Source organism: Ambystoma mexicanum, chromosome 6q (genome assembly GCF_040938575.1).
Source record: "Ambystoma mexicanum isolate Mex_15411 chromosome 6q, UKY_AmexF1_1, whole genome shotgun sequence".
In the NCBI taxonomy this organism is placed as follows: domain Eukaryota; kingdom Metazoa; phylum Chordata; class Amphibia; order Caudata; family Ambystomatidae; genus Ambystoma; species Ambystoma mexicanum.
The window spans coordinates 1,062,050,901-1,062,072,168 of NC_090937.1; the positions used below are offsets into that span (position 1 = coordinate 1,062,050,901).

General features: G+C 40.7%; 1 protein-coding gene across 3 annotated transcripts in view; it reads left to right on the forward strand.

Moving 5' to 3' along the window:
• SGCZ (sarcoglycan zeta) overlaps positions 1-21,268 on the forward strand; it is a 6,780,780-nt gene that overhangs the window by 4,204,845 nt on the left and 2,554,667 nt on the right. The window lies entirely within an intron of this gene.

Below are 21,268 nucleotides of genomic sequence, written 5' to 3' on the forward strand. Positions count from 1 at the left end.
CTGCACCATGCACACATCAGTCCTAATTTCCAACTTTGCCCTTCTGCAGTTGTTATTCAATCAGATATTTACCTATGCATCTTATTTCCCAAATCTTTCCATTTTCTCCCTCCTAACCTCCCAGGAGGTGTCTCAATTTCCACAAGCAGCTGGGAAGGCAGTACTCTATGCCAATCGTCAACTGGTCACCTTTTTCTAGAGATAAGACGTCATGCACCTCTTGATAAGCGTCAAAACTGCTGCCTAATGTTTTCAGTCCATGCTATGGACACATGAATCATTAGAATACCAGTCACCCATTTCAGTTCTCTTCTTATCTTCTCAGTCCCCAGTAAATATCATTTGTGGATGGTGTTTACTACATAATAGAGGACCTAAACATAAGTTCAAACAGTTCTGAAAAATGCAAGGTTAGTAAAAGAAAACTCAATTGAATGGGACAACCTTCCTTGCAAATATGAGAATTTATCAGGCTGATCATCCTTTAGCTACACAATAAATAATTCAAATACAAGGTCGTACACATTTAAAAAAATAGCTTTCCCTCTCCTACAATTATGTTCTTTCTCAAACAAAGGCCTATAGTCCCAGTCTGTTTGATAATTTCCAGTCCTCGGCAGCTAAATTCACTACAAACATTTTAATCTGTTTGTGATTATACTTCCCTGTTACTGGACATATTTTGACAGTCCTATAATAATTACTATGTTTGAGAGCGCAAAGATACATTATACATTGGTAAATCAGCTCGGTTTTAAATTTAGCATCCTGATCTTTGGGTTCGGCAAAATCATTGTCATTTTTAATCACATAAACAGAATTCCGGGTTGCAAAATTAATGGCAGGAAAAGACCCATATTTTTATAATGCACACATTGGTCTTAAATGAAATGATATGCCCCCCCAATGGGCCTTCATTTCATTCTAATTTAAATAATTGCAGTCTGAAAAGTAATATCAAAACCTTTCTAAATGTGTTTTCCTCACCAAATTCTCTGATAACACCAAAATATCACATTTCTTTAGATATAATGAAATTCTTAGATCATGAAAAAGTGTCTGAAAAGCCTACTTTCTAAGAAAAGATTATGAATGTCTATTAAACCTCATGGATATATATATATATATATATATATATATATATATATATATATATATATATATATATATCTACATATATATATATATTTACGGAAAAAACTTTGTTGAAGGGACTTTATGGTTAAGTTGTGCTACTAAAAACCTATGAATTCAGTAAAAAAACTTTGTTAGTGGGACATTATGGTGATGTCATCTTTGATGTCCTGGGTGTTAGTCTTAGAAATGCATGGTGGTGGTGCGAGTTATGATTGTTTAGCTTACCATAGCTAGCGAATTTCAGGGGTTTTTCAGTTTTACTTTGAACCATAACATCCCTTTAACAAAGATTTTTGACTGAATTTCATCGTTTTTTAGTAGCGCAACTTAACCATGACGTCCCTTTAACAAAGTTTTTTCAGTGAATTTCATTATTTTTTTTGTGCAACTTAACCATAATGTCCCCTTAACAAAGTTGTTTCATTGAATTCCATAGGTTTTTATTAGTGCAACTTAACCATAATGTCCCCTTAACAAAGTTTTTTCATTGAATTCCATAGGTTTTTATTAGTGCAACTTAACCATAATGTCTACGAACATCTGACTTCATGGCAGAACTTCCGGAGAGTTCCACATGACCATATGCTGGTGCGCAGCATGCTGACGTGACCGAGAACCCGTACGCACTTCACGATAAGATATGTGCTTCGCGGACAGTTTGGAACTGCATTTTCTACTGATCTAGGAACTTTCAACTTCAAAATTTCCCTTGCACAGCTCCAACACCTATTCCTACTCATCCATTAACAATATAGTACGCAGTACATACTTTTAGCAAAACTGCTATTTATCTTAAAATAGAATCAGCTAATGCCATCCCTCCTCCCCAAGAGACACCACCACTGCTGTAATCAAGGAGCTTGAGAAACACTGCCCCCTACGGCGTCCCGGTGTAGGAAGGAAAATCCTTTTCCAAGATGGCCACCATGGAAAGAGAAGGCGGGGGTTCATACAGGTCCCCTCTTCGCTTTCCAGGGCAGACTGCAGAAGCCAAAAAGAGAACCCTATGACCATATTACCACGAGCACATTTTTCTTCCCTTTCAAATCTATCCTAATTTCGAATAAATTTACCACAAATGCAGTCCCAGGTGGACATGGCCACTTTAACCTATGTTTGTCCCTTGTGGTCATGGCCAGTAGCCAGATTATCCGGATCATTACCTTATTCCATGACCCAGACAATCTGGCCACTGCCCATGGCCACAGGCTACCCCTCAGTCACTAAAGGTATACCGCTATTTGTAGCTACATTATGACACTTGTCAAAAAAATAAAACACTGGCACATTTCCAAAACCATGCTTGTAGGTCTTTGCCAATGCTCATTACGGAAGTTTGCTGGAAATCCAGCCATGTTTTATTTTTTGAAAAGTGTCAAATGTATGCACATATATGATATGCACATACAATCGTCATATAACCTAGCCCCCACTTGACAAAATCCATTCAGACTTTACGAAAACATTTATATCTAGATCTATAATCTGTTTGCAAACCTTTTTGTAGGTTTGTCAAATAGCACCAAATTTATAAGCCTTTACAATATTTTGGGACCCCCCCTCTAATTTTGCCCCCTCGTGATGAAATCCCACCAAACTTCGCAAAAACATTTATATCTAGATCTATTATCAGTTTCCCAAATTAAGTGTAGATTCGTCAAATGGCACCTCATTTATTAGCCATTTCATTATTTTGGGACTCCCCTCTAATTTTGCCCCCTCATGACAGAATCCCACCAAACTTTGTAAACTCATTCGGAATCAGGTCAGAAATATCCCATCCCATCCTCATCACCCCTCACCTCCGCAGAGATTATTTGATAAGTTTGACAAGTGCAACACTCAGAACATATTATTGTCCCGAGGGTTCGGGCATGTATTTTTATACATGCGTTGATCGATCACACAAACATTTCCAATGCACCTTACCTTAGTTTTCCTGTTTTGTACACATGCGAAATCTGGCAGCAGGGCGCGGTCATCTTGTGCTAATCTTATCTGTTGCTTCATCGGCCTAAGGTGAACTAAATCATATGCTCCGCCCCTGAGCCTCACATCAACAAACCTAGTGATATTCTCCGCCTTTATCAGTGACGTTCCTGGGGAGCGTAGCCAAACGCGCCCAGTCATCACCTAGGTGATGTGACGCAGAACCCGAAAATCAACACACATCATCTCACAACACAGCACGTCACAATTCGGAATATTACACCGTACTTTAAAAGGAAACAACAAGACTGTAAAATTTGTTAAGTATTTTTTTTTTTTCACATAAACGCTCCGAGAACATCTGGCTATTGCCATATTCAATCAAATTGGAAATTAATTTCTTCGCTTGCGATCCGAAAATTATGTGAGTCACGCTTTGTTCATTTTGCGTACACAAGGTGTTCATTTTGGGTAAAAGAAGCGCTTGGGTCGCACAGTAAATTCCAGGGCTTGGGCATCAACTTGGGGCTAGACCACCATAAAGGATGTTATGTTGCTCCTAATCGCTAGTACAGCATAAGGGCATATGGGCCCTTTGGCGATCGTCCCAAAAAAGAGCCAGATATATCCAGTTGTTCACAAGTATCTGCAGCTTCCAGTTAAAGAACCTGTCAGTTGGCACCTGGAATCTATGACAATCGCAGAATGGCAGGATGTACCTGTTTCAAAAACATAATACAAATGTGTATCACTAGCCGATCTTTATTACAATTTATCTATTGACTTATTAATGCGGCATAGAGTTTAAAGTAAGAATTAGCACAGACATGAAACAATGTCAACAGAGAGAAAACAACGTGGAAAGTAGTACACAATTTGCTTCTGAGGACATTCCTATGTAGTATGATCAACTCTAAACGGGATACGGAAGCTGACTCTACAATTCGAAGTGCTCATAGATGGCATTTTAATTTATTATTAGTGTTGAACCTGGGAGAACCAAGTAGTTGTCTACATGCATCTCTATGCTGGCCTGCCCATCTGGGCGGTAGAAAGAACATTACACACAAAGGTTATACTTGCGTTTCATTGCAATATGCCACACAAAACAAATGAGTAGAATATAACCCATAAATAATGGTCAGATAATGATAAGCCGATGCTTGTTCGGGTATAAAATCGTCGGAAATCAAACTTACATTATATTCGCCATTTCCATTCTCTTGGCATAACTCAGACCGTAACGCAGACTCCGTTCGCACCAACGATTTTTCATAAACTGAATTTACATGTTCCTTTGTCCAGTTTTGGAATGCATAACCTTATCATATCTTAGATTATTACAACCCTCCTTTCATTCAATTCCTTTCGGAATGGTCCCTTTCTATCAAGGTCAAAAACAATTTAACATTATACTGTGTGTCCGATGCGTGGGCTTCCTTAGCTCGCAAGCAAAAATTCAAAGCTGGTCACCTTCACTCAGAATCAAAATACATTCTTAGTTTGCAACAACTTGCCTCACAGCATCCATGAGAACTGTAATTCTGATGCATGTGCAGGGCCCGTCTTTGCATCAGCAATGCAGGTGGCTGCCTGAGGTGCCAGGCTCTAGTGGGAGCCAGTGTGACTCCATTATTATTATAATTACATTTTAACACAGACATGAATAGCCCTTTCTTTGCTGTGCTCTGGGTGTAGCACAAGCGCATCAATTTGTAAACATCAAGCGTTTTAATTAAGAGTATGAAAAAACCTGAAATTGCTTCTATTTAATATTAATAAATATTGGGCAACCAATATTAACAATATTGAGGAACAGGCATTCGAAATGTAGTATTAACTCTGTAATACCACACGGTGAGGTTGGGGTTGCAGACTGCAGAAGCAACAATCTATTTTACAAGTCCACCATTTACGTTTCTGCCTCACCATCTGTGTTGTCACTGAAATAATGCAATCAACTTAATAATTAATGAAGGTTGCAGGCTAAAAGCACTGTACAGAGAAGTGATACAGCACCCACATGCGGTTATATATTTTGTGGGTCGTCCTCACTTCCCTAGCACTCTGCAATCTGTCTTAAATGTGCCCCAAGCCAGGCTTCCCCATGCTGCTTGGTTTTGCTAAGAGACTGCAAAGGACACACACAGACACAAAGCTGCACCCATCATTGTGTTGCACCCAGTCACATGCCAAGGCACACACAGGCGCTGAAGAAGCACCAGATCAGACACAAATGAGAGGGTGTGGATAAATGGTGGGCACAGCCATCGGTTAGAATGAACACCCACACACCCAACCACCCATGTGCACCCAACCTCTCACCTTGAGTGAATCAAGCGGAGCCCAGCCAAATACCCATGATCAGCTACAGTGATACAGATCTGAGAGCTGGAATCTTAAGCAAAACACATCAAACCCCTTGATCCCCTCCCCTTATTTTATTAAGACATTTCAGACTCCAGCGATCACACCTCTGCCATTCATCATGTTTGCAAGACAAACAGAGCCGTAGAAGGATAAGGCTCAGAAAATAAATGGTGGTGGCAGCAACACAATTAACAAATGACCGGCATTTGGCAATGTAAAACGTTTTATTGTTAGCACCTGCAATCGTATGCATACATTTTTAGGCAATTGAAATCAGATGGGTGTTCATTCTTGTATGTCAGGGGAGTGATTGTAAGTGTAGGGGCAGGAGGCGGTTCATTTTCACAGCAGAGCTTAAGTTCGTGGTTTCTGAGTGGTTTTATAAGTGAAAGAGAGATATAACTGATAGTAACATTGAAGCTGCACTAGAATAGTCTCATTAGAATGTGTAAAGAAGGTAGATGCCCCCACACATGTAAGATTGGCCCGTCCCAATTGTCTCTGAAGTTAGCACCTCTGCCAACATTTTGGGGGGGTGCCAATGATGCTTCCTGCCTGGGGTGCAATCAGGTCTAATGCACATGCACAGTAGGAAAAATGTGGGGGCTGCCCTTGCTCAATGATCGTGGGGCTGCTAAGGTGTAGGGAAACTTTGCAAAGACAGAATGTGCCCTACTCCAACATTGAAATAAAGGGTACACAAAAAAGAGTTAAAGTGTTTCTAGCAGTAGCCCCATCTATGCTTAGGTGACATACTCCTTCACTTATGTAGCCTAGGTCTCATCCCTTTTGTGGGATTGTAAGACAAATGTAAAAAGTGGAATAGTTGAAAAAAAGAATTAACAAAGAAGATACATTTTAAAATATAAATTGGATGCTTTATTTGGACACGTCTTAAAAACATTGTTGATCAAAAAAACAGGGGGTAATCATGTGTACCTGGATTTAAACTGTTCCAAACGCTCTGTTTTAGGTGGACAGGGCACGCTGGCAGTGTTTTCTGACAATGTATGTGTACTCTGAACAAAATCGCACGCAATTCCATGATGTTTTACATCTCCCTCCCTTGAATGCTGAAATGCAATCTCTTTGGCCTGTACTTTAGGCACATATTGTGGAAGACTCTACCTTGTGACAAAATGCTGTGAGTTCTGTCAGATCTCTTGAGAGTTTTATCAAACACAAAGTTCTCCAGTGCTTTGTGTGGAGTCAAAGATGGAATCAACCACTTCTTACGTTCCTACACAGGACTGTTCACGAACATCCAAACTGTTTGTGGACTTTCGTGGCAAAAAACACCTGTTTTTTTGCTTCTTGCAGCCATATCCCATCCTCATCACCCCTCACCTCCCAGAGATTATTTGATAAGTTTGACAAGTGCAATGTTGTGTTTTTTAATATGTTTTTACCGTGATGTCCGCGGACACCGGCCGCTGTACACGAATACAAGATGGCGGCGTTTCCAAAAATCTGATGCTCTTCACGCTCTTCACCATCCAATCAGCAAAAACGTTGCATGTCCGTGGACATGACGCAAGCCGATTAACCAATCGGTGTCCAGTCCGTGGAACGAACAGGGAAGTGTGTCCGCGGACCGGACATAGATATCACTAGTTTTTTTACCTACTTTTGGTCATTTTAAAAAAAACTACTGGACGGATTTTCACCAAATTTACAAAAGCACGCTTTCGGACCAAGCCGCTGTTCCTGCCGCAAATTTGGTGAAAATCTGTTCAGCGGTTTGGGCTGTAGCCGTGAGCAGAGTTTTTTCCCCTTTCAGTCTATTGGAAAAAAAGTCCTCTTCCTATGGGTTTAGCAACTTAACCATAACTACACGTAATATATATATATAAATGCATATATAATCAAAGACCTTTTTTTCGGTGTAATGAAGTTGCACAGATTTAACACAACAAACCCTTGAAATTCAGGGGATGTGGGAAGTCATAACAAGCTTAACTCGGCACACTCCAGTTGATGGCCCCCTTAATGCCATTTTGTATATCATTGTAATCCCTTCTCTTATAATATGTATGTGCTCATGGACTTATCAACGGGAATGCACCAAGTAAAGTTGGTCATGACATCTACTGAATCTCAAGACATCTCAAGAATCTGTGCATCTTAACTGCACATTAACTAAGGTTTTTATGAAGAATTTCAAGGGTTTTGTTAGAACATATTTTTTTTACGCGCACTAGCTGTGGCCTTCGGCCATTTCCACTGTACATATTTCCCCGATATGTTTCTTTTGTACTCAATAGGTGGCCAAGGTCTTCGGCCGTATCCACTTTACATGTCTTTAGGGCTCAGTAGCCATGTCCAGTGTATATTTGAAAACACTATCGGGATACCAGCAATGGCCTTTAGTCATGGCCAGCGATCTCAGCTTTCATTCGAATGCCATTACATTGAAATTTTTCTTTCTAAAAAATGTCCATCAAATGCATATTTTTGGGGGGTAAAGGGTTCATTTTTGTTCAGGTGCATTTTAAAGGGTAAAAAGCAGGGGTTTTGGGGGACACCCCCCAAAAAAGAAAATAAATGCATTAGATGGACATTTTTTAGATGGAAAAACTCTGATGCAAATGCATGACGATGCAAGGAATCAATGACCATAAACCATGTTGAACCAATAGATTTCTTTGGGGCCCAGTAGCCATGGCCCTTGACCATGGCCAGTGGTCACATTCTTTTGCCATGGCCCCTGTACATGTTGCACCAATAGGTTTCATGTGGGCACACTAGCCATGGCCTTTGGCCACGACCTTTGTCTGTGGCCTAAGTGAATGTTGCGCCAATAGGTTTCTTTGGGGTCCATTAGCTATGAAGTTGAGCCGAGAGACAAATTGCCCCCTGCCAAGGAGATGTGATCACTCCAAGTGTGAAATAATGTTTTCACTCTTTTCTCATTGCTGATGGATTCCCAAACACTCCCCCAATAATGGCAACAAACTACAAATACAACGGACTACAATGCCCGTGTGATGCTGCCGGTATTCCACTGATAATGCAGAAAAATCCTCCCAGGACTCACCAAGTGCACACCTCCTCTTTTTTCTTCCCTGGCCACTAACCCCTGTCACTGTTGGTTTATGTGATGCATTTGCTTCTCCGAGGTGCACATGATTGAAATGCGAGTTATGAATTTCAGGGGCTTTGTTGCATTAAATCTGCTCTTAATAAATTATTTGTCTCTGAATTTCAAGGGTTTTCGCTATACCTTAGGTTCCTCAAGGCCCACTAGCCATGATCATCTGCCGTGGCCATTGTACATGTTTTAACAATAGTTTTCTTTTGTTTAATTTATTAAGGTCTCACTAGCTATGGCCTCCGTCCATAGCCACTGTAGACATTGCACCAATGTCTTTCTTCTGGGCCAATGGCCCCGTCAGACCATTAATGTGTTAGAAAAGAACCATTGCCACCTGGCCAGTAGTAGCAGGCACTGTAGATATTAACACTTTTTTTAACTCCGTATTCCTGTGATAATTTCACAGTAATCCTTTCCAATAACAGAACTTCCTGCGGTCGAGTGGTGGTTTGCCGATTCCTGTGATATCGGGAAAAAATTCCTCAGAATAAAAAATTCTTCCACATCCTCACAGGCACTCAACATGTGTCCCCTTTCTTTTTTCCAGGTCCCCTCACACCACTCAATTGCTTTTTTTTCCCCTAACACTCTCTCATTACCTCCTATCACTCATCGCTTTGTATGACCCACATTTGTTCTGAGTGCGTCTTCCAGCGTTGCTGCTGTAATCTTGAGACATTCAGGCAGTCTCCCCCTGATAAATTGAACATTTTCTACCCATAAATGGCTCCCAACCCACTCCCAAATCCCCAAATTGACATGGTGTCTTGTCCACTTCTAACCGGTAGCCTGATGTGATTGCTATTGCTATTTATGTAGCCCCCATGGCCAGGCTATCTAAGCGCAGTGGTTGAAGTGAGCCAGAGTGGTTGGGAGCGGTGCTCCTTTACATTTTTTAATTGAGTTTTACTGTTCCAATACTTTTATTTTAAAAAGACACCAACCTGGAATGGTTTTGTTTTAGAATAAAAGTGCATGAAGCAGTAGAAACCTGCACTGCACTGAACGTTCCTTTAAAAAGCAGGCGCATTTATTTGGGGGTTTGTATTGTTCATGGGAGGGAGAGTGGCAATGGGGTTTGTGTCGAGTGGGGCAGTCAAGCAGAAAACATAGTACCACTACTTCTTTTCGTGCACTTCGACCACTGTCCAAGTGCAGTCATTCAAAACAATCAGTGTTCCTCTAGGAATTACTACATAAACAGAAGTCTCTTTATGTTGTTGAAAATGTTATTAGACTCTGTAAGATTGTGGGGAGTTCATTCAACAGTTTGGTCCAAATATGCCCAAATGTTTTTGCGCTATGGCTGTTAGAAACAGCACTTTTTCTCTATGAGAAAACAGTAATGGGAGTATGCTGAAACTTTGTTTTTATCTTTTCTTAATAACCTTTGTATTTCTTTATGCATTGTTCCCAAAATGTCCAGTTTGGGGTGGGGGACTTGGCAAACCTTTGGTTTAGAAAACATCATCCGAATCCATCCATCTAGCAAGTCAAAAGTTATTAACCTCTCTCATTTTCTCTGCTGCAACAAACTCAAATTCTTCTCTATGGGAAAATGAATTGGAGTAGGCTGAAAACTGCATCTTTATATTTCCTTAATTACTTTTAATTCTTTGCCGAATTGTTCCCAAGATTTCCAGTTCGGGGTGGTCCTTGAAAAACATTTAGTTTGGAAAATGTCATCAAAATCCATCCAGAAAGTCAAATGTTATTGGCCTATCTCAGCCTCTCTGCTGCAAACCACCAAAACCGATATAAAGGGTTTAAGGGACTCAAATATTTTAAAAACTAGTGGATGTATTTACCCCAAACCAGTCAACAAGGAAATTAAGCCAATGCTTTGTGCCGAAGTTTCTTTCTTATTTATACCAAATCGTCTAAGTGGTTTTTACACTATGGCTGTTCAAAAACAACTTTTTTAATTTATGGGGAAATTAATGTGTGTAGGATGAAAACAGCGTTTTTATGTTTTCTTAATACCTTTTCATTTTCTAGTGAATTATTCCCATCATATCCAGTTTAATGGAGATCTTGACAAATTGTTTGTTTAGAAAATTACATTCAAATCCATCCAGCAAGTCAAATGTTATAAGCCTTGCTCAGCTACTCTACTGTAACAACACATTAAGGTTTCCATAAAGGTTTTAAGGGGCAGTGGCACCCCCTTCTCTGTCAAATATTAACAAAAACTACTAGATGGATTTACCCTAACCAGTCAAGAAATGTAAGTCAACATTTCATGCCCAAGTTGTTTCATATGTGCTCCAAATCAGTTTTTATGCTACCACTGTTAAATACTGTACTTTCCCTCTATGGGAAAATGAATGGCCTAAAAACTGTGAAACCATGGTGTTTTGTTTTCTTAATTCAATTTAGATTCTATAATATATGTCTCCCAAAATGTGCAGTTTTGGGGGTTGGGGCTTGACACTTTGTTTTGAAATTGACATCCAAATACATCGATCAAGTCAAAATTTATTAGCAATAGAATTTTGGGAACAATTTGCTGTTTTTATTTTTTTCATTTCTGAAAAGTCTGTCAGCCTCTCTGCTCCATAGCACTATGAGAGATATACACCTCTATTTTTCTGAGAAGGGCCTACCCCCTTCTCTGTCAAATATTTGAACAACTACTGGACAGAATAACCCCAGATACCTCGCAGAAATCGAGACGATGCTTTGTGCCTAAGTTGTTTTGTACTTGGTCCAATTTCGTCCAGTGGTTTTGGCTCAACACTTGAGCAAACATTTTACTTTTTCTCAATGGGAAAAGGAATGGGGACTAGAACGAATTAGCATTTTTTGACTTTCTTAATAACATTTTATTTTTTAACAGACCTTCGCCAAAATGTCCAGTCTGGGGGGTTGAATTGGAGGGGGCTGTGACAACAATTTTGTTTGCAAAAAGTTCAGCATGACAATGATACTCAACGTAACTATAGTGCGCTGATATATATAAATTCACTGAAAAAAACTTAGGTAACTAAGGTGCATTTAAGATGAGCAGATTTAATGCAACAAAACCATTGAAATTCAGCAGATGATGGAAGTCATGACAAGCCTTCAGTCATACCCACTGTATCTTTTAAAACACAACCTTTCTTACCCACATTCGCCCATGACCATTGGCCCTGGCCTTCTGCTGTGGCCCCTTGGTATGTTGCCCCACAAGCTTTCTTCCAGTCCCACTAGCCATGGACTTCTGCTATGCCTAGTACCTGCGGCCTTCCGCAGTGGCACTTTAAATATTGCTCCAATAGGTTTCCTAAATGGGTCCACTTGGCATGGCCTTCGGGGGTGGACACACCACTAGGTTTCCTTTGGGCACACTAGCCATGGTCTTTTAGCCATGGCCAGTGGCCACAGCATTTCACCATGGCACCTTGACATGTTGCCCCAATAGGTTTCATTGGGGCCCACTAGCCATGGTCTTTTTTTCTGATAAAACCTTTTTCCTCAACTGCGGTTATCAATGTATTGCAAATAATGCAGCTATCGGAAAAAGCGCACACAGAATTATCCCCTACCCCCCTCAAGTGCCTTGCTCTCTGTTGCAATGCTCCACCAATCCCCTCACATGCTTTTTCCCTCGCTAGCCCTCGCCCATTCCCTCCAAACACTTGTGTATTCATGTGATGCACTTTTACTACCAATCGCTTCTACTGTAGCCACTGTTATTCTGCCGGATAACTCCAGTTATGCAAAAACGTTCAAGCCCTGAACCTTGTCCCCAGGACCTCCCAAACTGCTTAATGTCACATGGTGTTCTTTCCCCCTCCCCACCTCTAGTCTTATGTCATTTTATCCTTTTTCATTCAGGAACAGCCTCACTCGGACACATATATAGCTATCATTTTGAGGGATGGGGGCACCCCCTTCTCCATCAAATATTTAAACAACTACTCAACAGAACCCTCTCAAAAATAGAGTCATCGCTTTGTGCCCAAGTTGTTTCATACCTGGTCCAATTCTGCCCAGCGGTTATTGCTGTGCACTGCACAGAAATGTGAACGTTTTCTCTATGGGGAAATTAATGGGAGTAGGGTGAAAACTGTGTGTTTTTGATTTCTTAATAACTTTTTAATTTATTAACAAATCTTTCCCAAAGTTTCCAGACTGGGGCCATGGTGTTGGCGCTTCTTGTAGATGGTGCTTTATGGGAATACATGAATCCCTACACCTATCATATCTCCATTGGGGAAAGTGGGTACCAAATACCTTATCTGTTTGCATATTTTCTAGTGGATTTAAATATAATAACACATCTGGCTTGAAAAAACTCCACTTTCTCGTAAAGCGTTGCTGCTGTGTAGCATGCATTTTGGTAATTTCCATTAGGACAATGCATATATCATACAATCAATGTCAGAAATATGGTCAACCATCAGCGAACCACTAGTATGGAGAAGGCTGAGCATTTCTGAAAGAATAAGGGATTCTCGTTCTGCCAATGTTTCAAAAGTAGGACTGACATACATTGTGGTGCTGGACTTGCATTTTCTCTACATTATGCTCTATATATTTCCTCCCCTCAATCTTCAGCTACCCCAGCCTCTCATCTGACAATACATGACCTTGTCTCTCAAATTATATCACCAGTTACAACCATTTTGTAATGATCTCTTACTGGCCACCTTCAATGACATAATAAACTTTCCTTCTATAGTTATAATAGATGGGATCTTTCTGCTTAAATTACTTAAAACTACACCCACCAAACACACTTCCTTTGTTCCATCCAGATATCAATGAACACCATCTTCTTTACCACCTACCCCATTCATTTGCTCACACAGTGACTTCACTTAATAATTAACTTCAACATTATCTGGTCTGTATTATCTGGTCTGTATATTGTTGCACCTACAACTTTCCACCTCCGCCCCCTGATTATTAGCTACAACCAGTACAACCATCTGCAACTTCTTTTTGTCTTTTTCCTACCATATGGTTATCTTCTCCTTGCACTCAAATTAATGTTCATATACCTAAGGTTTCACCCTTTGACTTCCAAACAATCTATAGTAACACATTCTGTGCCAAAGGCTTTTTGCTTATTTAGGATCAACCAATATGAATCCAATTTCCAAAGGTACCTATTGTTATCCCTTCCAGTTTTGAACAGCACTTATTTATCAATTGCTACATTTTCTTTTGAGTCCTAGATTGCCACGATGGCTTCCTGTAACAGATTATTATTACTTTGAAAAGTGTTTTCAATTTATTTTCCTATGTTCACCTTGTTTCCGTCTGGACCTCTTTTCTGCATGTATGCCAGCACAGTTGAATACAGAGGCATGCACCTAAGCACAAACTACAAGTTAACTAATCTATCCACTATAAAATCATCTGCATTTATTTATAGTTGTGTCACATTGGAATCCTGCTCCTGTGAAGGCCTGCATTTTTTCTCTAGTTCTCTTGCATTAACAATGTTAGTATAACCATGGATATCAGAAGATAGTAGGGCCCCTCTAAGGCTACAATATTAGTCTACAATGGATATAATTGGACTGTCCTCTGCAAGGTTCATTTCTGAAATGTCTTGGGCTCACATTAACCTCTAGCAGGGAAAATGATCTTCTGAAAAGGGTACATTTTCTTCCCAGTTAAAATGTACACAGGACTTCCTGGGGCGCATTCCTCCTTGTCCTGATATGTTATGGCAATTATTAAATAGCTCGGCTGTTCTGCCCTTGAACAGGCATAAATAGTCTGAGTTTCAAAGACTTAAGCACATCTACTCTCTTATCCTTCTATATACCATTTTTATTTATCATTTTGGACTTATAACCAATTTATTGTCAAAGGTACTTTGGTTTGGATAGTGGGATAGCTTAGCACACATAAAGTAAAATACATATACTATTTTTCCCACCACCAATTGGATTAAAGATCATGGATGCTGTTACATTCAATTGTCAAAACGTGTTTGTAAATTAAATGTTTTGCAGTATTTCAAATTCAAGGTTCCTTTATAAGGTAAGTTTGGCTGAACTGGAAAACCTTTAATATGGGCATGCATTAGGAGTAATGAAAAAGTTAACAATCTCTCCATTCCACTTTGAAATGTTTTCCATTTGGTAGCTTTCACTTTGATGTATTAAATTGGATGTGTGCTGTCAAATTGAAAGTGTTGTCAAAAAAGATACAGAGAAAGAGTGACTTGTTGAAGAAATAATGCTGGGAAATTGTCTTGCTGTTTCTTGAATTCTTCCTGCTATTTTCCTCTAGTACAGGCAATACTAGAAGTTATTAACTGAACTCCAAGCCTTCAGTTTTTTCATTTTTTATATTTTGCAGCATTGACTTTTTTGTCTTGTCATTTTTATTATTTTATATTTTCCTCCCCGCTTGGACACTGCAACATGTCTGACCATGACAGTAGGAGCAGTGAGGATGAAGTCATCATTTGGGTTGACAATCCTTCAGCAGCAAGGGAGATGCACACAGACATGAAGAAAAAACTGCTGACAGTTGGCACTTCTTTAAAGTGAAGGGACACCACTTCAGGAAAGAGATGGAAGAGGTACTGTGCACCTTCTGCAACATGACTCTATGCTGTGGACCTTCCAATATTCTGTCTCAAAGTCTGAGAACATCAATAATGATTAACCATTTAGTGAGAGTCCACTGGGACAATTTCGATATTGAATATCGAAAAGCCTGTGGACATCACAAAAGAAAAATGCATGGGATGCTTTCTTTGAGTAGACGCAGATTACCACCACCTTCAGAACCTACATCCACTAGTACAACAACAACACCAACTGCAAATGAAATGCCTACATCAGCAGTGATACGCACTAAACTGACTCCTCTGTTGCCGACAACCAAACTTTCCAAGATGCAAATCACGTGTAAAGGATGCTGCGAATGGGTAGTCAAGGGAGATGCCACAATTGAGCAATAGCTAAAGTTAATCACTCAACATCAGATTACCTGTCATGCTTAGTATTTTTTTTAAGTGGCAATTGTTTCCCCCTTTAAAAAAAAAATAACAAAAATCCCCAAACATATACGTTGCATTTTATGTTTATTCCCTTTGTTAAATTTTTCATCCTTATGTATTTTCCTACCCTATTCCACCTACCTCTTTCCATCCCCCATAATGTCCCATTTAAGGGTCCCCTTGTGTTACATAATTAGATCAAATTAAACACAGACTGCTAAAATATATTACAATATCTCTCAGAATTTATTTAATGCAATTTCAATACTAAAAATGTCAATTGTTGCCTACAGCCATGACTATCAGAGCCGCAAGTAAAAGCTCTACAGTCGATGCTTAGCTTAGCCAACAAAATCCCACTATTGATTGGTTGGTACTGTAATTGCAGCTAAAAATGATATTATTACAAAAATAAACAATTCTTTGCATGTGCATATATACACTGCATATCTATATTTATCCGATGTTTTAACAAACACCTATGTCTTTCAATAGATAGTGCATAGTATAAATTCCATTTATACTATGCACTATCACCACTGCATTGGTCCTATGTTGTTCATCATAACAAAAGAAATACAAAATTATGTTTTTTTATAGTGAAAGAATAATGATTGAATTACAAATATACATCCGTTACCAAGTTGTGTTAATTAATATTGCTATAGAGGACAAAAACTTCTCAATGGAGAAACAAAATACCTCTGTTCTGTTATTTAAAATACTTAACATTTAAGTTATTACGAACTACTTTTTGCATCAGCAGATTCAATAAAGAATTGCCTAGAATGTCCATAGTTTGTACACCAATAAATGCATTTCACTACAGTACACATATCTTACAATACTAGACACAGATTACTTTAAGCAACCTTCACCAGTACATATAACGTAACTATGTGGTCAGTATATAAAGACATGCCAAAACTGTAACATTATTTTGAGTATTGATCTTTTTAAACCATAGCCACACCTATATTATAAATAATAGTTCAACAATAAAAACTGTTATCAATAAACATATTAACACTTAGCAAAAATGACACTAATAAGGTACCAAATTCTATTTCCATACTTCTTATAAAATCTGTGTGCGTCCTTTGTTTGACCACCTACACAAATAAGAAGTTCATAAAGACATTTCATATTATACACATAATATTTTTTATAAACTTAAAACTACAAATGATTATATAAACTTCTATTGGCACTGATATTGCTACGCAGTGTGGCATAACTTGTATTACTATATCAAAATTAAATCTAATTTATAAAAAGTATATCTACATTGCCATTTCATAATTTCTTTCAAAATTTGGTGTGCATAATTTTTCTGGCCACCTGCACACATTAGAAGCTAATCACATTTATCTTAACAGGTGATGTAAAGTAACACCTCCTACATTAAATTCTGTTAAACCTGTTGGAGCAGTTACATTGTGGATCACAGCTCTTATTGAATTAATTAATTAAAAAAGATGTACCTGCATGTCCACTAACATACAACAAAACAGGTCTGAATTGCACACAAGAGCATTCATGCTTGTCACGCAGTAAACCATGTGAGAACCCATCTTTAATTTTATTACAAACTTCTTTTCGCTGTATATTATTCAGTTGCCGAAAGTTCTTCTTGACGTAGTTCTTTCTCCAGTAAGTCCAAACACTGCTCACATTTTGAATATGTAATTAAGCATTTTTTTAGCAAAAAATTATTTTTCAAAACTTTCAAGTAAATCACTCTCTGCACGCTATGGGAAGAACCACTGCAAAATACAAAAATAAAATATTTCCTTTTTCTCAGCACTTTGGCAAGACAGTCTCATGTGGTTATTAAGATTTCCCATTTCATGTCTCACTAGACAACTGCTACATCCATGAACTACATCCATGAACTTTAAATGGCCATCTGTCACGGTTTGCTTCAGTATTTCAATATGAGTAGTGTTGTGTTACTTCATATAAACAAAGATCCTCCATCAATTCAGACCAATTTGGATAACATCTGTCAATGAAGTTGGTTTTTCAAAATATCTGTACTGTCAGGTGCAGATTCCGCTAACTGCTCAATTTCAAGAAAAGGCTTCAATACCCGTTTTCTAGTGCTAGCTGGTCCAAGACTTAACCAAACTAAACTAAGGTTATGTATATACAGAGACAAACTAGTTAGCCGATCTGCAGCTTCATAGCTACCACACTCTCTATATGAAAACATCTTCAAACTAAAGCTTACAAGTTTCTGACTGACACTTTTATCTGAGGATAAATCTTTCCATACTTTTATTTATATCGCACCCATACACAAGTGTTTGAAGGTGCGTTGAGGCAAGGGAGGGGTACAAGAGAGGACAAAACCACAATTATACTATGCCCAGTGACATTGGGAACATGCAAGTGCAGGGGAAGGGGAAGGGGAAAGTTCAAGGGCAGGGGAGGAGTGGAAAGTACAAAATATAGGATCAAACAACAATAGGAAGTGCTGCCCTCGAGTGGCAAGTGCATGAATTAAGTGCAGACAGTGGCTGACTAATAAGTGCAAGTAGGGGGATTGTAGGGAGGCAGATACAGACCCAAGTGCAAGGGTTGCTGGAGGCATGTGTGTACATTGCAGGATGGCAGGATGTCAAGGGATCTGGTCCCGAAATCAAAGGGTAGCCAGATGCCCAGTGCCAGATGCTCAATGCAAAACAGACAGAGATCAGCGGGGGAGAGGAAGAGAGAAGGCAGAAGTAAAGAGTAGCGTTTTGAGGTGCTTCCGGAACCAGAGATGGTTCTCCTCAAGTTTTGGAGAGGCAGGGAAGCTATTCCAGAGGGAGGCCCCATCCTAAGAAAAAGATCTACCACCAACTCGTTGGAGAAGCGACTGACCCAGTAGGCAGGTATTTGCGAAGAGAGATTTGGAGCTATTGAGGATACAGGCCCCAGAAGGTCTTGTGAAGAGGACCTTGAACTTAATCCTTGCAACCACTGGGAGCCAATGCAGAGATTTCAGTGCTGCAGAGATACAATCTCTGGACTTGAGACCAAGGACACATCTCGCAGTCCTGTTATGGATGAGTTGCAGAGGGCGGAGAGTGGAATTAGGCAGATTTAGAAAGAGGCTGTTGTAATAGCTTCTGGGGGAAGGAGAGGAAAGGAAGAATACCTCTGAAGAGGTACAGTTGGTAGTTTGACTTCTTAGAGATATCAGAGATGTGAGGAGTTGAAGATGACCCCGAGGTTCTTAGCCTCACAGGTGGGAGCAGAAAGAGGGCCAAGGGAGGCCAGCCAGAGAGTAACAGGAAAGGAGGGTGCAGGAGTGCCGATGAGGAGAATCTCTGTTTTACTGGCATTAAGGCAGAGATTGTTGGTGGCACACCACTCCTGGATAGCGGGCAGTCAGAGATGAAAGAAGGAAAAGAGGTGGGAAAGGGAAGCCTGAAAACGAGCTCAGTGTCATCTGCATAGCACTGAAAGTTGGAGCAGAGAGCGGAATTGCGGTGAGCAATAGGTGCCAGGTATTGGTTGAAAAGTCAGTGAGAGAGGTTAGACCCCTGGGGAACACCACAGGTAGAGAGTGAGATAGAGGAAAGGAGGGATCCAAGTTGAACCTGAGAGGGTTGATTAGAAAGGAAAGAGGCCAGACAGGCCAGGGCCTGATCATTGATACCTAGGTTATCACAGAGACAATTGAGCAGGATGGCATGTTTGACCATGTCAAAGGCAGAAGAGAGATTGAGTAAGATGAGGACAGAGTGTAGATTAGAATCAAGGTTAGAGAGCAGGTCTTCACGGATGTTCAATAGAGCAGTTTCCATGCTTCTGGCTGCTCTGAAGAAATAATGATGGTCTGGTAGACAGCCAACAGATTCAGTGTGAAGATTGAGCTGGGAGATGGTCAGCTTTTCCAGTGATGGAGATCGGGTGACAGTTAGCCGGGCAGGAGGGGTCAGCAAGGGTTTCTTGAGAAGAGGGTGCACAAGAGAGTGCTTCAGGGGGAAGAGAAGGCTCCAGTGGCGAAGGGGTGGTTACAGAAGTCAGCCAGGGCAGGATCAACGGTATCAATGTGGTCCTTGATGGTTTTGGAAGAACAGGGAAGGACCTGTATTAATGAGACTTTCATAGATCGGACTTGTCAGAAACCTTGTCATGGGAGAACAGAGGAAAGGCAGAGAAGGAGGGAGGAGAAGTGGCCACTGGGGGGCCAGCAGTAGAGAAAAGAGTAGAGATAGGAGGGGTAGACGATGAGTGGGTGAACAGGATGACTTGAGTTTTAGAGATGAAATGAGAAGCCAGGGTAGTGCAGAGGGCCTGGGAGGAGAGGTAGAGACTGCTTCAGAATTGTCCAGCTCTTTGCAGATTTTAAAGAGTTTGGCTGAGTTGTTAGATGCCAGAGAGACACAGGCTTGGATGTGGGCTCTCTTCCTGGTGCAGGCAGAGAGATAGTATTTCCTTTAAAGCAGACAGCAGGCCAGTTTGTCAGAGGATGCACAGGAAGCAAGCCATTTCCTCTCACCCACCCTGCACTTGCATTTAAGGGAGATGAGATCAGAGCTGTTCCAGAATTTGCACTTGGCTTTGGGCTTCATGCAGATCCTCATGACAGGGGCAAGAACATCAAGAGTATCAGAGATGGAAGAGTAGCACTTGGAAAGGGCTGTATCAGGATGTGAGTCAGCTAGGAGGGGCTACCGACAAAAGCCTCAACTGACACATGCTTCATGGCTTGTCCTGAGGGGTCGAGACTGAGAGATGGGAGGAAAGGAGAGAGTGATCACTGCAGGAGAGGGGAGTGGTAAGAGGGCTATAGAGGGGGAGGTCTGAGGAGATCAGAACATCCAGCATGATTCCTGCAGAGTTAGTCAGGGCAGAAGGATGAATGTAGAGAGAGAGGCAGTTGCAAAGGTTGTGAAAGAGCCCCGAGAAGGGACAAAAAGCATGCAGGTGGATGTTGAGGTCAGCAATTAGGAGAAGTTGAGTGGTGAAGGCCAGTAGGGAGGAGGAGATGTCAGCCCACTCAGAAAGGAAAGAGGTAGTCTGACCAGGTAGCTGATAGAGAGTAGCAATGGTGAGAGAGTGACTGGGAGAAAGGGAACATCTACAGACAAGGCATTCAAAGGAGGAGTAGGCCTGCACCAGAATCACAGAAGTAGGAATCCACTCAGGGAAGATCAACACTAAACCACCACCTGTGTGGATAGGTCTTGGTGTGGAGAGGATCTTGTAGCCATCAGGGAGGAGAGTGTCAAAGCTCATTACAGAGCTGTGAACCATGTTTCAGTGAGACCGAGAACATTGAGGTCGAGTTCTTCCAGGAGACAGCAGATGTCACAGGAGTATTTGACAGCTGAGCAAGAGTTGAGAATGGCAATATGGAAAAGTTGTCCACCCTTGAAAGACTTTCCGGGGAAGGGTACACATCAGAGGTACACCCTGCGGGAGTGTAGAAGGAGCCTGAAAGGGAGCGGCAGAGGAATTAGGAGGGTGTTTGGTAGCCAAGGAGGAGTCAGAGGTGGGGGGCAAGGAAGCCAGAGAGGAGAGAGAGGGCACAGCAGGAGCAGGAAGGAAGTCGATGAGGCGTGGGAAGCATCTATAAAAGAGAATTTTGGCCTGAGGGCCTTGGACCTGGACAGTGCCATTTCAGGAGACATTAATGATTACCTTAGAAGAGTGGAAGGGGTCCAGAATGACCTGCTACCAGGTGCCACCAATAATGGGTGAAGAAGAGAAGGGAGAGAGCACAGCAACCATATGAAGAGTCTATAGGTCCGGCGAAGGAACGACAAAGAGGATGTCAGTGATGC